This window comes from Vicia villosa, linkage group LG3 (assembly GCF_029867415.1).
Source record: "Vicia villosa cultivar HV-30 ecotype Madison, WI linkage group LG3, Vvil1.0, whole genome shotgun sequence".
Classification (NCBI taxonomy): Eukaryota; Viridiplantae; Streptophyta; class Magnoliopsida; order Fabales; family Fabaceae; genus Vicia; species Vicia villosa.
The window spans coordinates 6754571-6771063 of record NC_081182.1 but is presented as its reverse complement, the minus strand read 5'-3'; the positions used below and the strand labels follow the sequence as shown (position 1 = coordinate 6771063).

The window sequence follows — 16493 nt, the reverse complement described above, 5'->3', positions numbered from 1 at the left end:
TGAGAACAATGTAACTATCTTATTAATTCATGGATTCTAAACATGAGCGCGTCCAGATGCACAAATATGCTACCTATACAAAAATTACTTGACAAAATCACTACAACGCGGAAGCCCTTTAAAAGCGCTTTTTATGGGCTTTAAAAGCACTGTGAAAGTCAGCGCTGGCGTAGGTAACAAAAGCGCTTCAGAAAGCGCTCTGGTAGGCCCCCCCTATAAGAGCGCTTTTCTGGAAAAAGTGTTCTAGTAGGCCCCCCTATAAGAGCGCTTTTCTGGAAAAAGGGCTCTGGTAGGCCCCCCTATAAGAGCGCTTTCCTGGAAAAAGCGCTCTGGTAGCCCCCCTTATAAGAGCGCTTTTCCAAAAGCGCTTTCGTATGTTGCGTTTTTTTTTAATTTTTATGCTTTTTTATTATTCTTTGGCAGCGCTTTTACTAAGAAGCGCTTTTGTAGGTGGACCTTTAAGAGCGCTTTTTAAAAGCGCTGTCGTTGCTAAATGAGGTATTTTAATGTGCAGCCTGTAATTTAATCCTCCCAGTCGACCTGTAATATTTTCGACCTGTAATATGTTTTCAACCTGTAATATTTTCGACCTGTAATATATTTTCGACGATATAATTTCAGCCATCAGTAAGACAATATATATATATATATATATATATATATATATATATATATATATATATATATATATATATATATATATATATATATATATATATACTAATATAATACCATTATAATATCCAAAATTATATATATAAATCATTACAACATCAATAATATTATAGTTCAAATCGACACAAATCCTACATGAAAAATTGCTTAATATAAAAGTGACACAAATCCTCTTTGATTTCTTCCAACTTAAGTCTCGGGTACCCAGCAGCACGGAATTCGTCAAGGTACTACAAAACAAAAACATAATATGAATGATATATTTAGTTAAATGTAATAAATTATATGAAATTATCTTAAGTTATAAATTCATACCGTGAGCGGAATCTCTAATTGATTCGCCTGAAGGATTTCTTTCATAAACCTCAAAACAAAGTATCCGCAATCTGAACTGTTTCGCTGTTGCGGACACTACATAGAAAAACAAATAAGATTTTATAGTTGTCTTGTTTTATCAAGTAGCATAAATATTATAAGCAAAATTGTGAAAAATAATGTACCTGCACTTTGATCCAAGTAATGTTGTTTGATTTAGTCCGGGATACCTGTGCGTCCCGTTGACTTCGGAACACTTGTATTGATCTAATTAACAAATATATAAAAGCATATGTTTAGATCAATCCCACAAATAAGTAAATATATAAATATACACGAATATTTAGAACGATCCCACTTACAAATCAACAATTTCCTTCATAGCCGGATAATTGGTCCAGTCACCATTTACTGAATTAAGATAATACACGACTTCTCTTATAGGGTTGATAGCAAGCAACAACCAGTGTGCTCTATAAATTAAAACAATAGGTTATATGAAAAATTTGCTATACACAAAAGAAACAGAGATTAGATGAACCAAGAATGAGAACTAACCCTACTGGTCGGGTATTATACGCCCAAAGATGCAGACTTTCTGAATTACCGGTGGACATGAATCTATCGACTAAGAGTTGTCTAACTGATTCCGGTTCCGAATCAATTGCCATTCCGCTGCAATGGGCGGAAGACACGAAACGGAATCTGTTAGACAATACAGTCCCGCGCAACACTCTGTCATACAACAACCTTAAATAAAAACATAATAAACATTAGATTATTTTCATTGAAATGTGTAAATAAATTATATTGTGGGACTAATTAAATAATATATCGGATGAGTGAATATTACCGAATGTATGAGTGCATATTACCGACGCCTAGTTGTTCATGCGTAAAAATCTCTTCCAAGTCATCAATTGCAATATGTGACTTGAATTCAATACCGAAGACACTTTCATCCATATTGATTTCACGTAAAGCACCATCCTTCAAATCGGACATATCAACCATTGTTGCGAGCGTCGTCCGGTATCGAGGCACAAAAGCACCGCCTTTCTTTGCCGCTATCTTCGGAGGACCAGTGGGTGGTACGCTACGAACTTGCTGCGTCACTTGTTGTGACTCCCGAGCGGATGCCTAAAAATCATATAAGTTAGGTAAAATATAAAATCATGCAGATTTAGATTCAGATTATATATTAACACTTTAAATGTACCTCTTTTAGTGATGCAACAGACTCCTCCTCCTGTAAAATCCCTTTACCCTTAATTGCGGGTTTTATAGGAGCAGTCTAAAATTAAAATGTAAAAAATAATTAATAAACGGTTTAGAATTGACATTCGAAAACTAAAGGATTCATAATCGTTTTCAATATACCTCATCACTAATGGTAATGAGCTCCGAGGGCCATGCAACAAATGATCCTATTGCATCTCGCAGCAATGTCGTCTCTGAGACCATGTCAGGTACCGGTAGCATCGCATCATGATCTAATACAACATCCACCGTGTAGCAACCTGCCTAAAAAATTTAGCTTTAGAGAGTCGCCACCTATTCTGAAGGGCGAATAGGAAACCCTACGCAGTATAGAGATCAGGGTAAGATACTGTATTCAGGTCGAGGGAAGGTGTTAGGCACCCTCAACCCTTTCCTATTGGCTTTGAATCTAAGGTAAAGGTTTGTGGCTAAAACGATTGAAGTTTATAGGTAAGGAAATGAATAAGGGAAAAATTGAGATTTTAGGGAGGGGGACTCGCCTTGTTGCCAAGTGCCTACGTATCTCCTTATGGAGAATCAGAGTCAACGTAGTTCGGGACAGGATTATACGCCTTAGAATTTGGTTTGAATGGTTTGAAGTTGTTTTGAGGCTTTTTGAATGGCCTATCGTAGTTTTTTGAATAAGGATGAAAATCCGTAGTTTGATTTGAAGTGTTTTGGATATCTTGGGCGTACAACCCTGATTTGATATGGCACTATTAACCGCAACGATCAATAGATTTGATCGCCATAGTTAACAGATTAATAAAGAATTGCTGGCAATTTTAATCGATTGATTCGATTATCACTTTTAGCAAATTGAAGTATTTTAATTATTAATTTGTTAATTTATCGTTATCCCTCATAATCGATAGATTCGATTACAAATAATAACGAATTGATAAAGGAAAATATGCTAATCATCGTAACCAATAAGATGGTTAAAACCATTTAGCAAAATAAGTTTATTTTAATTTATAGGATTTGATTAATTAAATTAATCGATTATTAACCATTGCGACCAATAGATTTAGTCGGAACGAATAATAAATTAAATCTTAATATCTTTGGCCACGTGGCCAATGGGATTGGGCGAACCCTAATATGTGGGTAACTTTTATAGGGTTTGTTGTGATTAAAATTAATTAAATAAGTAAGTCGAAAAATCGTGGAAAATAATCGAGGGAATCATCCTAAATAATTATATCCTAATTATATATAAGTCATTAACTTAAATCTAATTAAATTATTAACCTAGTTCTAAAATAATCAAATTATATGGCAAATATATTAAATTTGATATAATTATATAAAAATGTAATAGAACCTGGTTTTATTCCTGTGTGGGCAAGCTGAGGGTCTATGGTATGCATCCTTCGTCCTGGTACGTTAGATCTGGAAGAGAGGAGATCATGTGGTAATGAGGTGAGTGTGCATGGTGATCATGCAGAGAAAGGAAGCGCTGAATTATCTTGGAAACCATAATATGCAACTTTTGCAAAATAAATGTCTGGAGTGGGAATCGAACTGAGGTTGTCTCGGTTATCAATTCACTCCCTTTACCAAATGTACCATTCACCTTTGTTGTCAATAAATCACTAAACAAATGTTATATAATAAAATTTAATTAACATATGGACAAAGGTCAACAGACTCGCGTGGGTCCCCGTAGCGCTTTGACTGGCCAATTAGCTTCCGTGTGCGTGGACAGAGGGAATTTTGACTTGCTGACCAACCAACCATCATCCGCCACGAGTATCGTCTTCAACCTCCAACCTGCAATTAAAATTAGCTACGACCTTGCTTTTGATTAGCTACGGTAATCCGCTGCCGTTTTCGTAGCAAATGCTGCGTTCTCCATAAACCTGCGAGGACGAAGGAAACAAACCGGAAAGCAACCCAGATGCATTGATTAAGGTGTCACGAACCTGATGGTGTTATTATTTGGATCTGGAACGGCGTGGATCGTGAAGACCGAAGCAAGCTTTATCTTTGCCCTAACAATGGTGAAATTCAATCCCTACGTTCAAGCTTCGAGTTACTGATCTAGACCTTCTCCAAATCATTCCAACAACTCAAATATGCAGTTAAATCATATTAAAACATGCCATAGTATGAGATACGAAAACAAAAATTGAGAAACAATATGTAAAACACAACCTGAATATTCTGAGTGTTATAGGTCTTGGCTAATGGAGTATTCTTACTCTTTCTTCCCTCTGGAGTGGATTGAGATGATCGAATAAGCTTGATAGTGGCTGCCCACCCTAAAACGAAAGTTTGCTCTCATATGTGATTTTTTGGATTTTTGAGGAGACTCCAAGGGCTAGGGTTTCGTCCCCCCTCTATTCAGTATGTTTTAGTATATATATATGGACACAATTAGGGTTTAAAGATTGCCAATCAACAAAGTTTTTTTTATGGGAGAAGATTTGATTGAAAATTTTGTTATCTTTTCTTTCTAAATTTGGCTAAGACTCCTTCCACACTTATGAACGAATTTTCAACCTCCTTATGGTATGGTTTGGGCCTTTATATGGTTAAAACAAGATCCATGCAATTTAATTTATTTATTTTACTATTTTCCTTAATTTACTTAGTATTTAAATGAATATAATCCAAATAAATGTAAATAAATAATGAATAACATTTATAAAAGGGTTAAGATGAATTTAGAGGTCTTATACAAGGTCATGAATACGTTTGAAGTGGAAGTCTTAGGCCCATTAGTCAAGAAATCCAAAATTCGTCATTTAGGGTTTCATGTATATCTTGAGAATCGACCAACTTGTGCGCCCCGTATCTCTTTCAACATTGACTCTATGGAGGTGTTCTTGATCAATTTAGAAAGCTTATAGTGTCCTCTAAATGATCCTTTTGGTTTCATCTTAATTGAAGCTTCCATGCTCAAGTTATGAGCTTTGACCCAAAAGGTGTATTTTACTGACTTTTTGGAGGACCTGTAATGTTTTTTCCCATATCTCCCAAATGGTCCATTTCTTGATCTTGGTCCCAACATCAAAGTTGTAGAGGATGAAATTTCCTTGAGAATAGGCTTTGGTTGGGCAATTTTTTGATAAACCATGTGAGAGTTATGACCAGTCAAAGTTGAGTTGACTTTCTCCTAAAGAAACCCTAATTTGAACCTTTACATTTGTTCATCTCTTTTAGGTCAACACAGTCGATTATTGGTCGTCTGAGCCATAGAATGAGCATCCCTTGGGATTAACGCTTGATAATAGTCATGGAGATACTTTGATATATATGAGACACCTTGGGATCCATTTGAGGCCTTAGAGATTCAAAATCCTTTGATAAAGTGCAAACCCTAGCTTTGAGAGACCCTTGATTAGGAGAGTGTTGTTTTGAACAGTCCCTTGAATTTTGAGCCATTGAAGATGCATAGAGGGACCTTTGATTGAATATAGGAGGGCAAATTTTGGGGTATGACAGCTGCCCCTGTTCAATCTTCTTAAACCTGAAGAGTCGGATAGGCACGTCTGCCTATCGTGATCTAAAGGTGGAAGATGATTGGACACTGAGAATGCCCCGAAATTTGCATTTGTTTGGGAAGAAGTTATGCGGGAGATGGGCTTAAAGATGCCATCCAAGGTGAATACCCTCCTTTCTTAGAGTGCGAAGCATATTCTTTCGAAAGAACCACTTGCTTTGATTGTAACACGGCCTAAAGAGGCAACCTGACTATTATGCAATGGTATGATGCATGCGATGTATGATGCAGTAAGCTTCTCAAGATAAATGAGAGCGATGTATGTATATGCGTTATGTATGAATGAGATATGTTAATTGAATGATGCATGATTGTTAGTTGTTAGTTGAAGTATGTTAATAATTCTGAAAAGAAAGATAAAACCTTGTTTGTTTTTGATGAAATTTTGAAGAAGATCACTGCCGAGGGACTAACGTGATAAACCCAATTGCAGAACTGTTTGAGAAACCTTGTGATTAAGGGAAATAAATACCTACTTGCAAAGAGACATAGCTTCATATCACTGCCAGGGAACTAGCGTGATAAGGCATAACTTACTGCTGTTCAGGGACTAACGCAATAAGTCATGGTTGGGGTTGAAATTGGAATTGAAAGTGTCATTATCACTGCCAAGGGACTAACGTGATAAGACGTAACGTGATAGGTTACGATTTGAAACTTGAAATTGAAGGTGCCATTATCACTGCCAAGGGACTAACGTGATAAGACGTAACGCGAGGGTTACGATTTGGTTTGAAATTGCCGTTATCACTGCCGTGATAAGACGTAACGCGAGGGTTATGATTTGGTTGGAAATCGCCGTTATCACTGCCGTGATAAGACGTAACGCGAGGGTTACGATTTGGTTGGAAATTGCCGTTATCACTGCCGTGATAAGACGTAACGCGAGGGTTACGATTTGAAACTTGAAATTGAAGGTGCCATTATCACTGCCAAGGGACTAACGTGATAAGACGTAACGCGAGGGTTACGATTTGGTTTGAAATTGCCGTTATCACTGCCGTGATAAGACGTAACGCGAGGGTTACGATTTGGTTTGAAATTGCCGTTATCACTGCCGTGATAAGACGTAACGCGAGGGTTACGATTTGGTTTGAAATTGCCGTTATCACTGTCGTGATAAGACGTAACGCGAGGGTTACGATTTGGTTTGAAATTGCCGTTATCACTGCCGTGATAAGACGTAACGCGAGGGTTACGATTTGGTTCTTGAAATTGCCGTTATCACTGTCGTGATAAGACGTAACGCGAGGGTTACGATTTGGTTTGAAATTGAAATTGAAATTGGAATAGGATTTGAAATTGGAATTGAAATGGGATTTGAAAGCAGGGGTTTGGATTTGGAAATTGGGAATGGGAATTGAAATAGGATTTAGAAATAGGATTTGAAATAGGATTCGAAAGATGGGAGTTGGGAATAGGATGGGGAATCAGTTTGGAATAGGAATTGGAATAGGATTGGGAATAGGAATTGGACTAGGAACTTGAATAGGATTTGAAATTTGGTTTGAAATAGGATTGGGAATAGGAATTGGAATAGGATTATGTCTTAGAAAAGACTACCTGAAGAGGTTCCTAAAAAGGATTGTAGGATCTGTCTTAAAGAAGACTACTTATAAAAGGTGTGGTGTAATGTATCAGCCATTGTATGTAATGCATGAATGTTTTTGCATGATACCCCCATGATAGGTTGTTGATAACCGAAGCGCGTATAGCTTGCTAATGTTGTAAGGTTGTTGGATGCTAGCGCGATTTCCCAATACCTGTTTTTTTTGAACTTTGAAGATCGTAGTTTTAGAAGAAATATTGATTCGAGGTTGTAAAGTATGAAGACGCCTTTACTTTTGTTGCGCGCCTTATGGGTTTAATATATATTGCCCAAATATTTTCTTGGAAAAGATGCTTATGAGGGAAGTGCCCCAGGAAATAACCTTGTCATATGCTTTGACGTTTATATTGAAGGTTATGCCCTTGATCTCCAGGATATGGAGGGTCATCCATGGTGTTCTATCCTTCTAAATTTCTCCTATGTTTGACATGCCCCTGATTGAGATTGCTTCGAGATGTAACCCAAGTCAATTGAACCTTAGGAAGAATGCCCCTAGTTAATAGGATGTTTGGTTGTATGCCTCTGTTTAGGAAAACCCTCTAGACGTGGTTTCCCCATTCAAGAGTCTTTAAAGAAATGATCACCTTTGTGCTAAGTGTATATTTGTAGACGGTGTTGTACCTTTTGAGAAGTAACTTCAATGTAATGCAAAATGCAAGTTTTGAAATCGAGGTTCGTTATGAATTGAGATTGAATGATTAGAAATGAATGCTTGAAGAAGCGTAGTGATTAGAAATAGTGTTAACAAACTTTTGGAGTCAGTATAACAAATCCTGCTTAATATGCTTTCATAGTTAACCTTGCCTCAATTAGGTCTTTTGAATGTTGTATCTTGGCTTGGTTCGTGGTTTAAGAACAATAGATATAAAGCCCAAAATTTATTTAGCCCACCCCTTTCTCCTTGATGTTCTCCAAGTCCTAAAATTCGCTTAATCCAATGGATGTGATTTGTTTGCAAGAGAATCGTTTTTTGTTTCGATGTTGCGCAGAAGCCTTAGTAGAGATCCAAGCATTGGCTGAGAAGCTTTGCTGATTTAGCAATCACAAGATTATCCTTTGTATTTAGCCTTTGTTTTGTTTTATCCCTTATTTTTGCATGAACCAATTCCTTTTGAATTTGATCCATCGGGATGCCCTAATTTTTGCCTAAGTCGTTTTTGGCTTTTATGGAATTTTCCATTTTGACTTAGCGGGCATTTTTTTTTATTTTGAATGCTCCTTTTGAAATATTGATCCTTGGATATTGAATGTTGCGACTGCCATGTTGATTTTGATTTGCAAGCTTAGACTTTGATACTTCCTCGATCTTGAATGATGTATTGAGGAAGAATATTGTTGTGAATGTTATCCCCATTGCTTCCTCAATCTTGGATGAATGCGAGGAAGAAGATATGCTTGAACCTTTGCTTGAATCCTTGCTTGGATGGACTAATTCTCTTGACAACCAAAGTACGCCATTGAATTAATTGAAATCTACCCTGCCCCTGGTTAAAATCAAGGTTTATTTGAAAAAGTAAAAACAAAATCCAACTCCTGGCTCGAGGGGGTAACGAGGGATTAACATCCTTATATCTCCAGTGTTTGGGAATTGAAGAAATGCCTGTACATCCTCGGCTCGGTTTTACTTTGAAAGCATATGTTTAGCTGGACTTAGTTATTTGTATTCGTCATTCTCCCTTAAGTTTGTTAATAATTGAAAGTTGAAATTGAAAAAGAATAGAAGGGTGCGAGTGGAAAGTCGTAGTAGTGAGCGAATGAAGCGAATGAATTGATTTCAAAACATGCATGATTATTTTATTGAATTACTATTTGAAAGGTACAACGTTTTACATCAGATAACACTTTGTGATCGTAAAAGTTACAACTTTAAGTGATAAACCTATTAATCCTAAGGGCAATCTCCTTTGTGGATCCGTCGACTTTGTTTTACTCCTTAGTTCGTGGACTTGTAGAAGTAAAAGGGTGATCTTGAATTCTCCTTGGGCACGTCAAACCTGTCGTGAATAAACCGTTAGCGGTGGGTTTTCGTCGTATCGGAACTTCATGAGTTTCCTTTGACTGAACCTCTTTTGCTTTTCCATAGGATAGCATCACACCATTTGCAACATTCGAAGTTTGTAAATTGATATAGAAAACATATGACCCTTTTGCCCCTTGGTGGGGGTTAACATACGTCGCCTTCCCTCCATCGTAGTTAAGCATCTTCGTTCAGGATGTTGCCCCAGTTGGACTAATCCTTGCCCCCAGGTTATCGTAGAGCGTCCTCGAAAGTTTGATATGTTCTAAGATGAACCCCTTTATGACTAGATACATCTGGAGTGTATCCATGAGGGAACTCTTTGTTGAACTGGTCCTTGCTTGATAACAACCTTTATTGTATTTATAATTCTGTTATGACAAGGCATGGACATGCGGCTGGCATGGTGAAAGACATCCTCTTTTTCTTAGTAGGACTAAGGTCATTCTCAATTTATCCTCCTTTCTCCATAGTATACGATCCTTTTGATTTTTTTTGAAGTTTCGGGAAACCGGCTAGCATGGTAAGTGTGGATGCGGGTGAAGATGCAAATGTAAATGTAGATGCAAATGTATGTCAATGCAAATGCATGCGTATGCGAGAGACTCCTTGTATTATAACTCCATGTATGCAATGCAGACGTGTAACATATGATCCTAGGGATAGCCTTAGAGGCGACATTAGACCCTCTTGGAATCTTTGCAGGATAAATGTTATGACACGCTAAGGGAAATCCCTTGGATTCGAGAGTATGCAGAAGATAGCGGCTAGTGACCGTTCAAGACAGTCACTAAATCTCATGGCCATCGAGAGGCCAATCAACGTGTACCAATGAATTTGTCCCTCGTGGGAAGGTTCTCTATGCGGAACACAACCTATCTAAGGACGATATGGACGAAGAGAAGTCCCTACAGGCTAGGGATGTGATGTGTAAATGGAGATCCAAACCCTACAAGTTAGAGGGTACGCGGGAATAAGCATGGAGTGACCGTTCAGGACAGTCACTAGTTTTCATAGCCATCGAGAGGCCAATCGAACTCATGCTAATGAGGTGGTCCTTCGGGGAAGGACGTGTCGTTGTGAAAACACATGGATGTAACAGAAAATCCCTATATGCTAGGGAGTACGTAGGCGTAAGCACGGGGTGACCGTTCAAGACAATCACTAGATCGCATGGCCATCGAGAGGCCAATTGACGTGCGTTAATGGAAATGTCCTTCGTGGGAAGGACGCGTAGTTGTAAGAATGCAAGGATATAAAAATAAAATCCCCACAGGCTAGGGGATGCATAGTTGGTGATGTCCTTCGTGGGAAAGACGTGGTCTTAGAAATCACAGTCCCTACAGGCTAGGGACTACGTAGGGATACCTGCAAAATTGAAACACATAGATATTTGCAAACATATAATGAGCACAGAAGCACAAAAGCCCTAGGTTCATAGGTTCGACGTAGCGGCTCTAGGGAGCCTACCCTTTTTTTGGGAATGTTCTAGAAGGTCTCATGGGGTCGTTCGTAGCCTCCGAGACTTTTTGTCTCTTCGGATTTTAGAACAACTCATTTTATCCATGAGGTTCGAATTTTTGGGGTAGGTTCCCGGAGAGATCAGCTAAGTATCCAGTCCTGCCCTCAACAAAGTCAAGCCTCGTTTTGGACATTTCTGAATACTCAACCCACTCCGAGTGGAGTTATCAATGAGACTCGTAGGAGATTCATACTCCCCTATTGATCTCAAAGTTAACTCCCACACTTAGGGTTTTAAACAAATAATTTATAATATCCCGACAATATAAAAAGCAGCAATTGTATATAAGCAACCAAAGCAGTATTTATTTAAATTATAATAAAATAAATAAATAAAATTACTGTAAATAGATGTAGATAAATAAACAAATGAATTTAAATTTGAATATTTAAAAACAAACTAACCTCGAAGTCCCGCCGCTTATAATTTGACAATATAGTATGACAGTAATTAAATAAAAATTTAAATTACTGTAGTTTAAGGCTGTAAATAAATAGATAAATTTAAATTTAAATATTTAAAAACTAACCTTAGAATCCGGCCGCTTATAACAATGCAGTAGAACAAATATTTAAATAAAATATTAATTTAAATTGAGGTAAAATAAATGTATTTATAAATAAATAAATAAAAGTTTAAATTTAAATATTTATATATAAAAAAAATAAACCCTAAAATTGGCGAGTTAGCCAAACCCTAAAAATGGCAAATTAGCCAAACCCTAAAAGTTTGCCAAACCTAAACCCTGCCAAAACCTATAGGAGCATAGTAATCACCATTAAGTGGTCCCCAGCAGAGTCGCCAGCTGTAGCAACCTGCCTAAAAAATTTAGCTTTAGAGAGTCGCCACCTATTCTGAAGGGCGAATAGGAAACCCTACGCAGTATAGAGATCAGGGTAAGATACTGTATTCAGGTCGAGGGAAGGTGTTAGGCACCCTCAACCCTTTCCTATTGGCTTTGAATCTAAGGTAAAGGTTTGTGGCTAAAACGATTGAAGTTTATAGGTAAGGAAATGAATAAGGGAAAAATTGAGATTTTAGGGAGGGGGACTCGCCTTGTTGCCAAGTGCCTACGTATCTCCTTATGGAGAATCAGAGTCAACGTAGTTCGGGACAGGATTATACGCCTTAGAATTTGGTTTGAATGGTTTGAAGTTGTTTTGAGGCTTTTTGAATGGCCTATCGTAGTTTTTTGAATAAGGATGAAAATCCGTAGTTTGATTTGAAGTGTTTTGGATATCTTGGGCGTACAACCCTGATTTGATATGGCACTATTAACCGCAACGATCAATAGATTTGATCGCCATAGTTAACAGATTAATAAAGAATTGCTGGCAATTTTAATCGATTGATTCGATTATCACTTTTAGCAAATTGAAGTATTTTAATTATTAATTTGTTAATTTATCGTTATCCCTCATAATCGATAGATTCGATTACAAATAATAACGAATTGATAAAGGAAAATATGCTAATCATCGTAACCAATAAGATGGTTAAAACCATTTAGCAAAATAAGTTTATTTTAATTTATAGGATTTGATTAATTAAATTAATCGATTATTAACCATTGCGACCAATAGATTTAGTCGGAACGAATAATAAATTAAATCTTAATATCTTTGGCCACGTGGCCAATGGGATTGGGCGAACCCTAATATGTGGGTAACTTTTATAGGGTTTGTTGTGATTAAAATTAATTAAATAAGTAAGTCGAAAAATCGTGGAAAATAATCGAGGGAATCATCCTAAATAATTATATCCTAATTATATATAAGTCATTAACTTAAATCTAATTAAATTATTAACCTAGTTCTAAAATAATCAAATTATATGGCAAATATATTAAATTTGATATAATTATATAAAAATGTAATAGAACCTGGTTTTATTCCTGTGTGGGCAAGCTGAGGGTCTATGGTATGCATCCTTCGTCCTGGTACGTTAGATCTGGAAGAGAGGAGATCATGTGGTAATGAGGTGAGTGTGCATGGTGATCATGCAGAGAAAGGAAGCGCTGAATTATCTTGGAAACCATAATATGCAACTTTTGCAAAATAAATGTCTGGAGTGGGAATCGAACTGAGGTTGTCTCGGTTATCAATTCACTCCCTTTACCAAATGTACCATTCACATTTGTTGTCAATAAATCACTAAACAAATGTTATATAATAAAATTTAATTAACATATGGACAAAGGTCAACAGACTCGCGTGGGTCCCCGTAGCGCTTTGACTGGCCAATTAGCTTCCGTGTGCGTGGACAGAGGGAATTTTGACTTGCTGACCAACCAACCATCATCCGCCACGAGTATCGTCTTCAACCTCCAACCTGCAATTAAAATTAGCTACGACCTTGCTTTTGATTAGCTACGGTAATCCGCTGCCGTTTTCGTAGCAAATGCTGCGTTCTCCATAAACCTGCGAGGACGAAGGAAACAAACCGGAAAGCAACCCAGATGCATTGATTAAGGTGTCACGAACCTGATGGTGTTATTATTTGGATCTGGAACGGCGTGGATCGTGAAGACCGAAGCAAGCTTTATCTTTGCCCTAACAATGGTGAAATTCAATCCCTACGTTCAAGCTTCGAGTTACTAATCTAGACCTTCTCCAAATCATTCCAACAACTCAAATATGCAGTTAAATCATATTAAAACATGCCATAGTATGAGATACGAAAACAAAACTTGAGAAACAATATGTAAAACACAACCTAAATATTCTGAGTGTTATAGGTCTTGGCTAATGGAGTATTCTTACTCTTTCTTCCCTCTGGAGTGGATTGAGATGATCGAATAAGCTTGATAGTGGCTGCCCACCCTAAAACGAAAGTTTGCTCTCATATGTGATTTTTTGGATTTTTGAGGAGACTCCAAGGGCTAGGGTTTCGTCCCCCTCTATTCAGTATGTTTTAGTATATATATATGGACACAATTAGGGTTTAAAGATTGCCAATCAACAAAGTTTTTTTTATGGGAGAAGATTTGATTGAAAATTTTGTTATCTTTTCTTTCTAAATTTGGCTAAGACTCCTTCCACACTTATGAACGAATTTTCAACCTCCTTATGGTATGGTTTGGGCCTTTATATGGTTAAAACAAGATCCATGCAATTTAATTTATTTATTTTACTATTTTCCTTAATTTACTTAGTATTTAAATGAATATAATCCAAATAAATGTAAATAAATAATGAATAACATTTATAAAAGGGTTAAGATGAATTTAGAGGTCTTATACAAGGTCATGAATACGTTTGAAGTGGAAGTCTTAGGCCCATTAGTCAAGAAATCCAAAATTCGTCATTTAGGGTTTCATGTATATCTTGAGAATCGACCAACTTGTGCGCCCCGTATCTCTTTCAACATTGACTCTATGGAGGTGTTCTTGATCAATTTAGAAAGCTTATAGTGTCCTCTAAATGATCCTTTTGGTTTCATCTTAATTGAAGCTTCCATGCTCAAGTTATGAGCTTTGACCCAAAAGGTGTATTTTACTGACTTTTTGGAGGACCTGTAATGTTTTTTCCCATATCTCCCAAATGGTCCATTTCTTGATCTTGGTCCCAACATCAAAGTTGTAGAGGATGAAATTTCCTTGAGAATAGGCTTTGGTTGGGCAATTTTTTGATAAACCATGTGAGAGTTATGACCAGTCAAAGTTGAGTTGACTTTCTCCTAAAGAAACCCTAATTTGAACCTTTACATTTGTTCATCTCTGAGTTTCTATTAATGGATCATGATCAATTTTTGATCAAATGATGGATATAACCTCACATACTTGATGTTGACCAAAAATCTTGAAGTTTGACTGTACTTTGACTATAGTTGACTTTTAGGTCAACACAGTCGATTATTGGTCGTCTGAGCCATAGAATGAGCAGCCCTTGGGATTAACGCTTGATAATAGTCATGGAGATACTTTGATATATATGAGACACCTTGGGATCCATTTGAGGCCTTAGAGATTCAAAATCCTTTGATAAAGTGCAAACCCTAGCTTTGAGAGACCCTTGATTAGGAGAGTGTTGTTTTGAACAGTCCCTTGAATTTTGAGCCATTGAAGATGCATAGAGGGACCTTTGATTGAATATAGGAGGGCAAATTTTGGGGTATGACACACCGATACTTTCAGGTGTCCATTCGGGAGCGGTCTATGGTGAAGTAAATCTCCCAAAGTGTTGTGCACTTTTCCCTTGCCAACTAGTCGATAATTCGGTGACGATAAGTATAGTTGGCAAGATGAAATGCCCTAAACCAATAGTAAATATAAAGTCATTATCATTAATAAAATAGAACAATTTGTAAGGAAAAAAATTTATAATTACCTCGGGAAATTTCCTTTGACAGTTGATACTAGCCTTATCACTAGTTTCTTTCACCGATGAAGTGTTGCACTTTTCTCTCATATACATATCTTTATCTCTTTGCAATTCAGAGACTTGTGCTTGCAATTCCTGCAACTTTTGTAACACTTCTTCATTGGTAAGATTTGATCTTCTCCTAGGACTCTTGTAAAAAGAGGTTGGAGTCACACCATGACCCTTACCCCTCACCCGACCGGGATACTCAGGAGCATCTAGTGCTCTACTAAGTACGCTCCCCTCACCGGTGGATACCGATTGCGACAAGGTCTCCTGTAATTCATTTACATTTCAATAATTATTAGTGGAGATAAAAAATCATTTATATATTAAAAAACATTTGATTTAATTAAAGACACATCATTATACTTACACATTCAGTATAAACTCTCTGAACATCGGGATCGACAGCTTGATTCTTGCCCACACGAGCTTCCTTCCACAACACATGTACAGGAAGTGAAGTTTCCTCGCTTTTAGTCTCCTCTAACTATGCATTGACACAAATGATAAAATCGTCAAATAAAACATGCACATTTAGACAATTAATTAAAACGTATTTCTATTTACTTACAATTTTATCCTCTAAGCGTGCATATCCCAAACGCCCTTTTTTGTATGGATACGCGGGTTTGGATGCTCTCGCACTATTCGTGGCACTCCTTTTCCGAAAATCTTCATCTCTTTGCTTTACAAACTCAGCCCAATCTTTTTCATCAATGAAGATCTCATATTTTTTTGGCCGTCCCGGTGCCTCTTCAAGAAAGTTTCCATCTTTATCCTTAAGATAGATGTTTGTCAAAAAAGCTTTCCACCCTCTATATCTTTTGCCGGCCAAACTAAGTATGTAGCGTCTACGATCATCTGGTATCTCAAAAGTCCTCTGTAAAAAAACATACGCATAGTGTGATAACAAGTCAAATTATAATAACAAGTCAAATTATAATAACAAGTCAAATAACATATTATCTGATATTAATCCCATCTTATATTTTTATATTTACTACTTTAAAATATATTTAAACTTTGAATTACTTTTTCCAAACAAAATTCTAAGGTATTAAAAAACTCTCCAATTCTATATATATATCATCACTCTCGGTCCTACTTTCTTTTGTCTTTACTCTTTCCATGCCGGCCTTAAATCATTTCTTAACCTTTCATTTCCCATTATAAATAACCTCAAACCATGAAAACTTTAACTAAACTTGCACCAACAC

General features: G+C 36.9%; 1 long non-coding RNA gene across 1 annotated transcript; it reads right to left on the bottom strand.

Annotated features, from left to right (window-relative positions):
* Window positions 1–768: 768 nt before the first annotated feature.
* LOC131654816 (uncharacterized) lies at window positions 769–1268 on the bottom strand. Its single transcript, XR_009299577.1, has 3 exons — window positions 1176–1268; window positions 991–1086; window positions 769–905 (listed from the first exon to the last, which is right to left on the bottom strand). It is a non-coding gene; the product is annotated as an uncharacterized LOC131654816 (long non-coding RNA).
* Between the last annotated feature and the right edge of the window lie 15225 nt (window positions 1269–16493).